A 13,276-nucleotide genomic window follows, 5' to 3' on the forward strand; every position below is an offset into this window, starting at 1 on the left:
AAAGGGTAATTAACTGAAGGGTTTTTAGCACATAAACGCAGCGAAAACGTAAATTTAAATCTTAAAAAAACCGAAACCCTCCGCAGGATCCATGCGAAAAATAATATTTAATTCGTAGTTCAGTATGTTTACCTTAAGAAGCTTTACGTTAATTGAAAGATGGAGGTCTTTAATGGCGATCCAAAAATGATGAACGGAGATCCTTAGCAGCTGCTCCTCAAGTGTGAAGCACTCCACCGGTATCCACCAAGAAAACGATGTAATGAAGGAGGAGGATATGGCGAGAATTAGGGTTTTGTAAATCTTTTTGGTTGAGGCAAAAATAGGGTCTATAATAGTATATTTATAGGCAAAATTTTCAGCTGAAATTTTTTCCATAAAATATTATTATTATTAACCCTTTATTATTCTCACAAATAATTAAAACACCTTTTATTTATTAATCTTTTTTCTAAACTCTTTAGAAATAATTCTCTCACTTGATTTAATTTCCAAAAATTAAATTCTTAATTAATAATATAAAGAACCTTTTCTTAATTAATTTATAATCAATTAAATCTCATTTAATCAATTATTAAATTTTCCAATTAATTATTTATTTCATAAATAAATAATTATCAGCCATTATTAATTAATTCCTCCACCATTAAATCATTCTCTTTTATGGTGTGACCCTCTAGGTTCAATATTAAGCCGGTAGTAGAAATAAATAATAATAAAACTATTTTATCATTATTTATATAAATTCTCTAATTCATTAAATATGATTAATTAATTAATCATATTTATTCTACATCGTGAGGGATACTTCTCAGCATATCGCGACTATCCGGATAATACGAATTCACTGCTTAAAATACCAAGAACCTATTCAGTGAGTAGTTACCGTACAATCAATTCCTTCTACCCTGCAATGTCACGATTAAATACAAGGCATGGAACTTGTGTCAAGCCTATCTTATTTAATCACTTGCTTTCCCATTCACTATGCTTAGTTCTATTTAATGTAAATTAGAAACTCCTTTCTAATTTCATTCACTCTGGCCAGAGATTCCTGAACTAGCATAAGTGGATTAGCATTGAACATTCTCTTCCTTCACTAGAAGGGGTAGATCCTTTATTGATCATACACTATCTTCGTGTACAAATTCCTATACCCAGTAGAGCCCTTATAATTGTCCCTTGAGACTAAGAACTAAACCAAAGCATAGTTCAGTATACACAAGATGACTATGATGACCTCAAGTCTAAGGATACTTGTACAACTATCACTATGTGAACAACTGCTGACACGTGAGTGAACTCCATCAGTTGTTCAGCTGTGTGAGTCATGTTCAGTGAACTTATTCTATAATAAGCACCTACATATTAGCTATAGTGTCACCACACAAATGTCTATGAGAAAATACATCCTTCATAATGAAGCAAGCATAGTATGTACCAATCTTTGTGGATTATTAATTACCAGTTAGTATTCCTATGACCAGGAACTATTTAAATTTAGAGTTGTCATCTTTTAGGTCTCATTATTATGATCTCATCACAATCCATAAAAAGCTTTACTCTAAACTGTGGTATATCTTATTTAAACATTTAAATAGATAGAGCCCACAATAAAAACAAAATAAGTCTTTTATTAATATCAATGAAATCAAAACAGATTACATAAAAGTTATTCCTAAATCCTCATACATGATTGGACTTAGGACATATCTCTTTCAATCTCTCACTTGTACTATAGCAAATCACTCTGGTTTCTAATACCCATCTTGTCTTTATGACGTTCAAAGTGACTCTGAGAAAGTGGCTTTGTGAGTGGGTCTGCTACGTTGTTATGTGTGTCAACTCTCTCGACGTTGACATCTCCTCTATTTTCAACTCAGATTCACCACCAAAAACAAGAAAAATGTCCTGAGTCCTTCGCAAGTACTTAAGGATGTTTTTCACTGCTTTTCAGTGGTCTTCACCTGGATAGGACTGATATCTGCTCGTCACACTAATTGAATAAGCAATATCAGGCCTTGTACACAATATCGCGTACATGATAGATCCTATTGCTGAAGCATAAGGAATCTTACTCATACGCTCTCGTTCCTCAGGTGTCTTAGGAGACATTTTTTCGGAAAGGGACACTCCATGGCTCATCGGTATGAAACCTCTTTTGGAGTTTTCCATGCTAAACCTTTTAAGCAGTTTCTGGATGTATGTACCCTGGGTAAGACCTATCGTTCTTCTAGATCTATCTCTGTAGATCTTCATACCGAGAATGTAGGATGCTTCTCCCAAGTCCTTCATGGTGAAGTTCTTTGATAGCCATACTTTGAATGATTGTAGCATCGGTATATCATTTCCTATAAGAAGTATGTCATCCACATACAATACAAGAAATGTTACCGCGCTCCCACTAACCTTCTTGTAGACACATGGTTCATCTATGTTTTTGATAAAACCAAACTCTTTGATTGTCTCATCAAAATGGGTGTTCCATCTACGAGAAGCTTGCCTTAAACCATATATGGTTCGCAGCAGCTTACACACTAGATGTTCATTTCCCTTGGAAAGAAAACCCTCTGGCTGTGTCATATACACTTCCTCCTCAAGTTCCCCATTAAGGAAGGTCATTTTCACGTCCATTTGCCAGATCTCATAGTCGTAGTAAGCAGCAATCGCAAGCAAAATCCGAATTGATTTTAGCAGGGCTACAGGCGAAAAAGTTTCATTAAAGTCAATCCCTTGCCTTTGTTTGAATCCTTTTGCCACGAGCCTGGCCTTATAGGTCACCACCTGACCATCTGCTCTAATCTTTCTTTTGTATACCCACTTGCACCCAATAGGCTTAACACCTTCAGGCGCCTCAACCAGAGTCCATACTTGGTTGGTATACATAGATTCCATTTCGGATTTCATGGCACTATGCCATTTCTTTGAGTCAATACTACTCATAGCCTCATTATAGGTCACAGGGTCGTCATCATCAATGATTGACAACTCATTGTCATTCTCAATGACAAGGCCATAATACCTCTCAGTTGGTGAGACACTCTCCCTGTCCTACGAATGGGCTGTTCCACAGAAGGTTGTTCAGTCTGAACAGGTATTTCCACTTGATCCGTAGTAGTTTGTGCTTCTTGAACTTCATCAAGTTCAATTTTGTTCCCACTGTTTCCTTCAAGGATAAACTCCTTTTCCAAGAAGGTAGCATGTCTGGAGACAAACACCCGATGATCGGTGTAAAAGTAATACCCCAAAGTCTCTTTAGGATATCCCACAAAATTACATTTTACGGATCGAGATTCCAGCTTATCTGGGTCAACTTTCTTGACATAAGCTGGACATCCCAAAATCTTAACGTGTTTAAGACTCGGTTTCGTTTCTTTCCATGTCTCATATGGTGTTTGAGGAACAGATTTGGAAGGCACCTTATTCAGTAAATATGCTGAGGTTTCCAATGCATAACACCATAGAAATACTGGAAGATTCGCATAGCTCATCATGGACCGAACCATGTCTAACAAAGTTCGATTTCTCCTTTCAGATACCCCATTTAACTGTGGAGTATATGGAGGAGTCCACTGGGAGACTATACCATTTTCTTTGAGATAATATAGAAACTCTCCATTCAAGTATTTACCACCTCGGTCTGATCGAAGAGTTATAATACTGTGTTTGGTTTGTTTCTCTACTTCATGTTTATATTCTTTGAACTTTTCAAAGGCTTTAGACTTGTGTTTCATCAAATACACATATCCGAATCTAGATCTATCATCTATGAAAGTAACGAAGTACGAAAATCCACCCATGGCTTGCGTAGACTTTGGTCCACATACATCTGTGTATACCAATCCTAGCAAATCTGCAGCCTTCTCTCCATGTCCACTAAATGGAGATTTGATCATTTTACCCAATAGACAAGACTCGCATGTAGGATATGATTCAAAATCAAAGGGGTCAAGTAACCCTTCCTTATGCAATATCCGCAGTCTATTTTCACTAATATGACCTAGCCTATAGTGCCATAAGTAGGTCAGATTTTCATCATCTCGTTTTCTTTTATTAGTTTGTTCAATCTGAAGTAAATCATGCTCTACGTCACATACATACAGACCATTATTTAAGATGCCACGTCCAAAAATAACATTATCTCTAAGGACAGAACATTCATTATTCTTAATATTAAATGAAAAACCATCCACATCCAACATAAGAATAGAAACAATATTCCTCACAATAGAGGGAACGTAATAACAATTATTCAAAATAATAGTCTTGCCCGTAGGCATATGTAAACTAAATGATCCTACAGATATGGCCGCAACCCTTGCTCCATTACCCATACGTAGAATCACCTCATCTTTTTCAAGAGTCCTACTTCCCTTTAGTCCTTGCAACGAATTGCAAATATGAGAACCACAGGCGGTATCTAATACCCAAGTAGAAATTTGACCTAGTGACATATTAACTTCGATCATGAACATGCCTGAATCAGAAGCGCTAGTCTCACTACCCTTCTTCTTCAATTCTGCAAGGTAAACCTTGCAGTTCCTCTTCCAGTGCCCCAACTTGTTACAGTGAAAATAAACAGCTAAATTAGGACCAGTCAACTTGTGAGCATCTAGTATGCTCCGGAGTGATAGTGCAGAAGACATGACGAATATAGTAAATCTGTAAATGATAAACACATAACAACACTTAGCGAATATTCAATTTCATTTCAAAACACTATATGAATTGGGTCTTTATTCATAAGTGTCTCCCACTAGTTTATCTAATTTTTTTTCAACCCCCTAAGTGAAAATTAAGCATTCATAATGCTAGTGGGAATAGGGATCCTACATTCCATCACACAACCTCGGTTGTGGCACGAAACGTCATGTGATGTTCAATAGGCAGAGAACTCTTGTCAATTACATATTATGTTATTCCCTAATATAAGTTTAGCCTCTTGAATAATTGAGTCACGGCTGTGGCACGACAAACTCAATATTCTAAGTCAAGTCTAACCCAACATTTTGTACAATTGAATCAGTCTCCAACGGCCCACAGGTGTACCACATACCGACCTTTAGATTCTAATTCAATGTACACATCTCTATGTAATAGACAAGTATTTCTTATTTCGAAATCAAAGCCCTCGGCTGTAGCACGAAACGATAATGATTTAAAAATAAGAACCACTTTCTACCATGTTGGAAGGCTATGACCGACACAAGCCCGTTGTGTCATTGGCCAATTACTACTTGATATTATTTAATTTTAGAGGGATTATATTACGTTACAATCATGATCATATTATAAAGAGATTCTTCCTTTTAAATTAAATATTTCAAATCAATAATCGATAATCAGATGATTCCCAAATCGGGTGGAGCATTGTCAAGAGGCGTCACTTAATAACCCTTTCTTACAGATAGAAATCTGTTGTTGACAGAATCATCCTTTCTCTCAAAATTGAAAATTCATATTCAATTACGTGTTTCATAAACACAAGAATCTCATGATCGTATTCATAATATTTATTGTTAAGGCAAGAAACGATTCCTATTCTAGATTTTCTAGAGCACGCCTTATATTGATTTAAGTTCACCTAAATCTATCATTGCATGGTAAACATAGACATATATCTCATATATAAAATTAAATAAACAAGTAAATGTAAAGTGCAATAAAGTAAATGTGTTTGGTTATGGCCCCATCCTATGTGATCTTTTTCAAGCTCATGATAAAGATCAAGGTCAATCTAATATGGTGATGGAAATAAAAACAACTACTTATTACATAAGTCTTCTTCTTTGTTTAGACTTCTTGTATGCCTCGTCTTCTTCTTTATATCACATACATTGGATAGCCTTCTTGAGTCTTCAATTACATTACATGATTGAAAGTAAAACTAATCTAATGAACTTACAAGAATAACTCGAGTTACATTCGAGATTTATGATTACAAAGATTGACGATATGCAAGTCGTATTTAAAACCAAAACCAAAACCATTACACTAAGGTCGAAAGGCCATAACCATCCACCATGCTCATACAACACACAAAAGCATGTTAAAACACATAATTTGATCTTAACATATCATATTATCCATGATCTAATCATAAAAAGAAAATATGACAAAAATCAGAATCAAATCAGAATCAAATCAGTAAAACAAGAATCACTGTTTACGGGTAGTAAACGACGTCAAACGCCTTACAGACAATTAGTTGATAGCTTATTCTATCAGTTTTGTTCAGACGCTCGTTTACCAATGGAATAAGGTATTCGTTTGCGTAAATCGGACACCAGACCCAGATTTCAGCAAATCTGCATCAGCCAATTCAGAATCCGTATCTAATATGATTCTCATAATTAGAACAAACATAAATCATGTATATATCAGTATATACAGATTACATAATCATCTTATGATTATACAACTCACATGAATATCATATATTCAAAACCATACATATATAAGCGTATTATATCAACATCAAATCATGGCGAATCACGTACATGCTCATATATCGAAAACAGTTAAACACATAAACGAATTAAAAACTTTTCGCAAGTAGCTCTGATGTCATTGAAGGGTTTTTAGCACATAAATGCAGCGAAAACGTAAATTTAAATCTTAAAAAACCGAAACCCTCTGCAGGATCCATGCGAAAAATAATATTTAATTCGTAGTTCAGTATGTTTACCTTAAGAAGCTTTACGTTAATGGAAAGATGGAGGTCTTTAATGGCGATCCAAAAATGATGAACGGAGATCCTTAGCAGCTGTTCCTCATGTGTGAAGCACTCCACCGGTATCCACCAAGAAAATGATGTAATGAAGGAGGAGGATATGGAGAGAATTAAGGTTTTGTAAATCTTTTTGGTTGAGGCAAAAATAGGGTCTATAATAGTATATTTATAGGAAAAATTTTCAGCTGAAAATTTTCCCATAAAATATTATTATTATTAACCCTTTATTATTCTCACTAATAATTAAAACACCTTTTAATTATTAATCCTTTTTCTAAACTCTTTAGAAATAATTCTCTCACTTGATTTAATTTCCAAAAATTAAATTCTTAATTAATAATATTAAGAACCTTTTCTTAATTAATTTATAATCAATTAAATCTCATTTAATCAATTATTAAATTTGCCAATTAATTATTTATTTCATAAAAAATAATTATCAGCCTTTATTAATTAATTCCTCCACCATTAAATTATTCTCTTTTATAGTATGACCCTGTAGGTTCAATATTAAGCCCGTAGTAGAAATAAATAATAATAAAACTATTTTATCATTATTTATATAAATTCTCTAATTCATTAAATGTGATTAATTAATTAATCATATTTATTCTACATCGTGAGGGATACTTCTCAGCATATCGCGACTATCCGGATAATACGAATTCACTGCTTAAAATACCAAGAACCTATTCAGTGAGTAGTTACCGTACAATCAATTCCTTCTACCCTGCAATGTCATGATTAGATACAAGGCATGGAACTTGTGTCAAGCCTATCTTATTTAATCACTTGCTTTCCCATTCACTATGCTTAGTTCTATTTAATGTAAATTAGAAACTCAGTTTCTAATTTCATTCACTCTGGCCAGAGATTCCTGAACTAGCATAAGTGGATCAGCATTGAACATTCTATTCCTTCACTAGAAGGGGTGGATCCTTTATTGATCATACACTATCTTCGTGTACAAATTCCTATACCCAGTAGAGCCCTTATAATTGTACCTTGAGACTAAGAACTAAACCAAAGCATAGTTCAGTGTACACAAGATGACTATGATGACCTCAAGTCTAAGGATACTCGTACAACTATCACTATGTGAACAACTGCTGAGACGTGAGTGAACTCCATCAGTTGTTCAGCTGTGTGAGTCATGTTCAGTGAACTTATTCTATAATAAGCACCTACATACTAGCTATAGTGTCACCACACAAATGTCTATGAGAACAGACATCCTTCATAATGAATCAAGCATAGTATGTACCGATCTTTGTGGATTATTAATTACCAGTTAGTAATCCTACGACCAGGAACTATTTAAGTTTAGAGTTATCATCTTTTAGGTCTCATTATTATGATCTCATCACAATCCATAAAAGGCTTTACTCTAAACTGTGGTTTATCTTATTTAAATATTTAAATAGATAGAGCCCGTAATAAAAACAAAACAAGTCTTTTATTAATATCAATGAAATCAAAACAGATTACATAAAAGTTATTCCTAAATCCTCATACATGATTGGACTTAGGACAAATCTCTTTCATTAACTGCAAGACTGCAAAGGAGATATGAGATGCCTTGGAGACAAGGTGCCAGGGAACTGATTCGATTAAGAAGAACAGGAAGACAATACTCACTCAAGAGTATGAACACTTTGACTCAAAGCCTAAAGAGTCATTGACTGATTTATATGACAGATTTGTCAAACTCTTGAATGATTTGTCACTAGTTGATAAGGAGTATGATATTGAAGATTCAAACCTTAAATTCCTGTTAGCTCTTCCTGAAAGTTGGGATTTGAAGGCAACAATCATAAGAGACAACTATAATCTTGAAGAAATAACTCTTGATGAAATTTATGGGATGCTCAAGACTCATGAACTTGAGATGGAACAAAGAAGCAAGAGGAAAGGAGGAAAATCAAGGACCGTTGCTCTTAAGGCTGAAGAAGAATTCCCCAAGGCAGCTACCTCAAAGAAAGGCAAGGGAAAAGCGCTCATCACAAAGTCTGATACTGAATCATCAAGTACTGATAGTGATGATGACTCAGAAACTGAAAGCTTGCCTGAGATGGATGCTGATGAAGAGATGATGAAGCTGTGTGTTATTTCTAGAGAACTAACAATGAGATTTACAGAAGGGGGGTTGAATGTAAATCTCAAAACTTTTTCAAGTTTTGAGCAGTTTATAAAGACTGTGTGTTCAAGATGAACAAGTGTGTGAATTGCTTTAAGCTGATACAGACAGATATATATTCAAACACAAATGTAAAGAACACAATAAACCTTTAAAAACTTTTCTGGTGGATTTGTTGTTCCACCAGAGATGGTATTTCAGAAATTCTGTGATCTAAGAATTTGATCACAGCTGCATCCTAGTACAAACTAGATAATTTTTCTCTCAAGATTTTTCTAAACAGCTCTGGAAAAATTCTTATCTAATTACTAGCTACTACTTGGTTTATATATTACCAAGTTTACAAGTGAAGACAAGGATATAATAAAATAATAAAGTAAGATCTCCACTTGTTTCTTCTCCAGTTCACTCCAGTACTTTGTTGACTTAATGTCTCTTTATACTAGAGTAGAACGGCTGCTTTTTCTGATGTTCCTGAAATTAGGCTGCCATATTTCAGTTATCTCTGTTCACCCACGTGCCTCTGTTTGTAGGTACAACTACCACTTATCAACGGTTAATCAACAGAACATCCGTTGAAGCTTTCATCCGTTGATGCACTCATCCGTTGAAGGATGTTATCCGTTGAAGCTTTAGAGACATCCGTTGAAGCTTAGCTTCTCATCCGTTGAAGGTCTTTAAGTCATCCGTTGATACCACTTCATTTATACAAAATTACAAGGCATGAAATATTTACAATTGGCCTTCCTATCTGCATATCTTCTAGTAGTCAACATGACTCATAGTTTCTCTCAACTTCTAAGAATTACATCTTAAATACAGAGACTGAAATATGCTACAACACTAGACTTATTTCTAAGTAAAGCTACACCATCAACGGATAGCCAAAGTGGTCTTATCCGTTGAGGCTACAGACACTGAATTTCTACTTAAGTGTTTTGTTAAACATATCATCAAACTAATGCACATATATTCCTAACAATCTCCCCCTATTTATGTCTATAAGAATTGTAGGCATAAATTCAGGGTTAACTTGATGATAACAAAACACTTAACAGATATATGAATTGAAACTAAGTAGAAATTTGAAAATGCTGCAAAAATGTATGTACTAGGAGGAAATTGAAGATTTACAGTATTTCCAAGGATACTCCTTTAGCCTGAGCAAATCATCTTTTTCTTCTTTGTTCCCTGGTTTTCTTTCCTAGCCCTTTGTCATTTTCCTCAATTTGGAGTAATGAGTAAAGTCCTGGGTAAAGCATTGGGCTCCCTCCAAGTTTTCCTTATATTGGCAATCTTGTTGAGAATTTCAGTCTTGGCAGTTCTGGTAAAGCCAGAATCCTTTTGTATAGCTGAAAAGACTCTAATCAAGGTAGAGTAGCCTTCATTCAGAATCCTGTGGAGAGGCCATGTTCTTTCCCCAGCTCCTTTGTATCTGAACACTAATCTCTCTGGTAGCTGTCTCTTACATCCTCCAGCTCATCCAGATAGAGTTCAATGTCTGAAATTTCTTTTATGTCACAGATGTGAACATAATCATCTTTAGAAATGGATGGCTTAGGCTTAGGCTTTTGTTTTTGAGTGAATTTCTTAGAGGTTATGGGAGGTGTAGATTTGGGTTTTCTTTTCTGTTTCTTTGGTAGTGGAAGAGTGGTTAGAAAGGTAGGCAATTTGATGGTGTCCCAATCAATAGGTTCCTCTTTTGGAATGATTGGTTCACCATGGATGTTTATAGTGGGATTAGCAACAAGAGGTTCAGGTATGGAAGGTAGTGGTTTAGATATAGATTTGGTTACTTCAGTATTATCTTCACTCCTTCTATGTGCCTTGGCCTTTCTTCTGTTTCCCTTCTGCCATTCCTCTCTTTCTTCCATACTCTCACCAAATATACTCCCAAAAACCTCATCTAGGTTTGCAATCTTGTCTTCACCCCTGACTTCAATTCCTTTCTCTTCTTCAACTTGACTTGACTTTAGCTGTTGTTCAAGCTTTGATTGTGCTCTTTTGTCAGCCTTTAGTTGCTTGACTTCTTCCTTCTTGGTTATTGAGAATTTGGGATGTCCTTGCATCACACATATGCTCTTTCCCTCTCTAGAGATAATAGCCCTATTTCTCCTTACAGCCTTATCCATGGTCTCTTTGAGATAAGCAATACTCCTACCTAAAAGCTTGTTCTCATCAGCTTTTGGAGGAGGAAAGTCCACTTCTTTTAAAGGATTTTTTGTAGAGTCCTTATTGGATCTTTTATTGGGCTTGAGAATTATAGCTTGTAGTTCTTTGGAAGAAGCTTCTCCATCCTTATGTCTCCCTACTGGCTTGAGCTCCATGTTGATTGGTTCAATCTTTGTGCTATATTTCACAGATGTTGATTTATCTTGTGTAGAGCCAAACAATAGTTGCAACCTTTCATCAATTCTCCTCCTTTGCTCTTTCACTTGAATTTCAGCTGCTGCTAGCTGAATCAAATCAATTCCATCAGGCTTTCCTTTGATTTGAATGATTGGAGAAGTAGTGATGGCAGGAACTAGCACTTTAGATATTTTGATTTTTGTAGATGGCTCTCCTTCCCCTTCCCTTTTACTCTCCCCCTTTTTGTTATCATCAAGGAGAGGGGTCAAGCCTTGTGCTTTTGCCAGCTGCATTAGGAGACTGGTTTGAGATTGTTGGTTGTGAAGAATGGTGGCCACAGAATCTTCAATAACTTGAACTCTGTCTTCCAACTTGGCCAGCCTTTTCTCAGTTACTGATTCCTTTTTCAATCTCAAAACCAAGTCCTGCAATGTACCATAGGGCATGACTGAATCCAATTTTTCAGAACTGTAGGATTTCAAGTCAGCAATATCCTTCCTGAGATCATCCATACTCAGATTCTGCTTTACTTGCTGCAACTTCATGAGATGCAGTGAGTCCAGGTGAGCTTGAAGGATAGCCTTGATACTTGCATGTAAAGTGTTCTGAATGGCCTGTTGAATAGTGTTGATTTGTTTGACTAAGGAGACATTGAATTCCCCTGATCTATACTCCTTTGTCAAAGCCCATTCAGGTAGATTTGGAATTGAACTAGGGCCTTCATCTCCCCCTAAGTTCATGCTTCCATCAAAAGAAACAGAGTCATCATCATCAGAATTTACTCCAAATTCCTCAGATGGCTCACCAGCTGTAGAAGGCATCTTGTTAATAGCAGCTTTATCCCTTTGAAGAGATTCTGTTGTGTGTACTAGATGTAGTGTCTTTTCTGCCTCCTCATTGCCCTGAGCAGCCAACATTTGATAGGCTGACACAGGATGAGTAAAAGTGTCAACATCCAAGGAAATGTTATCAATTACAGCTTTGTAATGTTGCTGAAATTGTCTTTCCTTTTCAGCATCATCCACAATCATTGACTCACTAGCAATGGCTGGTTCCACCCTTATATCTACTGTACCTGCCTTTCTCTCTTTTTCTCTATTTTCTTGCATCAGGGGCTCCCCCTGGCTCACACAACTCACTCCCTCACCTTCACCTACTAAGGTGGTACTCCTCTCACTTACTTTTGCCATGCTGGAAGAAATAGCATGCATTTTTGAGCTCTCAATCTCTCCTTTTGCCTGGGAGCAACCCAGCCTCTCACTCAAATTTTCACTCCCTTCCCTCAATCCTAAGAGTGATTGCACAGTATTCATGTCTTCTACATTTGGAATTGATTCAGTTATGTGTGGAGAGACTATCAACGGATGTGGAATATCCGTTGAAGGTGAAACTGATGTTATCAACGGATAACTGCTGTTAAGCTTATCCGTTGAAGAGCAACCACTTGTCAACGGATGAGTGATATCCGTTGAAGAAGGAAAAGAAGTTGAAATTGAAAGTGATATAACTGTTGAATCTGTGTAGATTGATTTGAGATGTGGTGACACAGATCCTTCAATTATATCTGAAAGAATTTGCGGGTGATCCAACAAATCATCTAAGAGATGATGATCACCTTTATTTGAGTGGGGCTCCTCCCTGAGTTGTAAAGAGGGAGAATCAGGAATTGATGGGAATAACATATCCACATCCAGAGATGGTGATGAAGTGTTTGGTGATTGATGTGTGATTATTGCGAGAGAATGGGGCTGTGACTCCACATTTATTGGAGCCACATCAAACTGAGTTTGAGAAGGCATAGATACAGATGGATGTATCTGTGCAGTATATGCACCCTGTGTAGAAGATTGGGTTCTAGCCTTCTTTCTTCTAATAAAAGCTTTTGTTGGTGAGTGTTTGGCTTCAGTGTCCCTCCCTCGTTTGTTCTGTGTTCCTGGTTGGGAACTATTTTCAATAGTAACATCCTTTTGGGAGGATGCAACTAGGGATGTGCTAGATACCTTTTCAACCACCACAGCTTTTTGAGAAACTGTGGCTTGGCTAGCTTGGGAAGCACT

This window comes from Apium graveolens, chromosome 2, assembly GCF_009905375.1.
Source record: "Apium graveolens cultivar Ventura chromosome 2, ASM990537v1, whole genome shotgun sequence".
Taxonomy (NCBI): Eukaryota; Viridiplantae; Streptophyta; class Magnoliopsida; order Apiales; family Apiaceae; genus Apium; species Apium graveolens.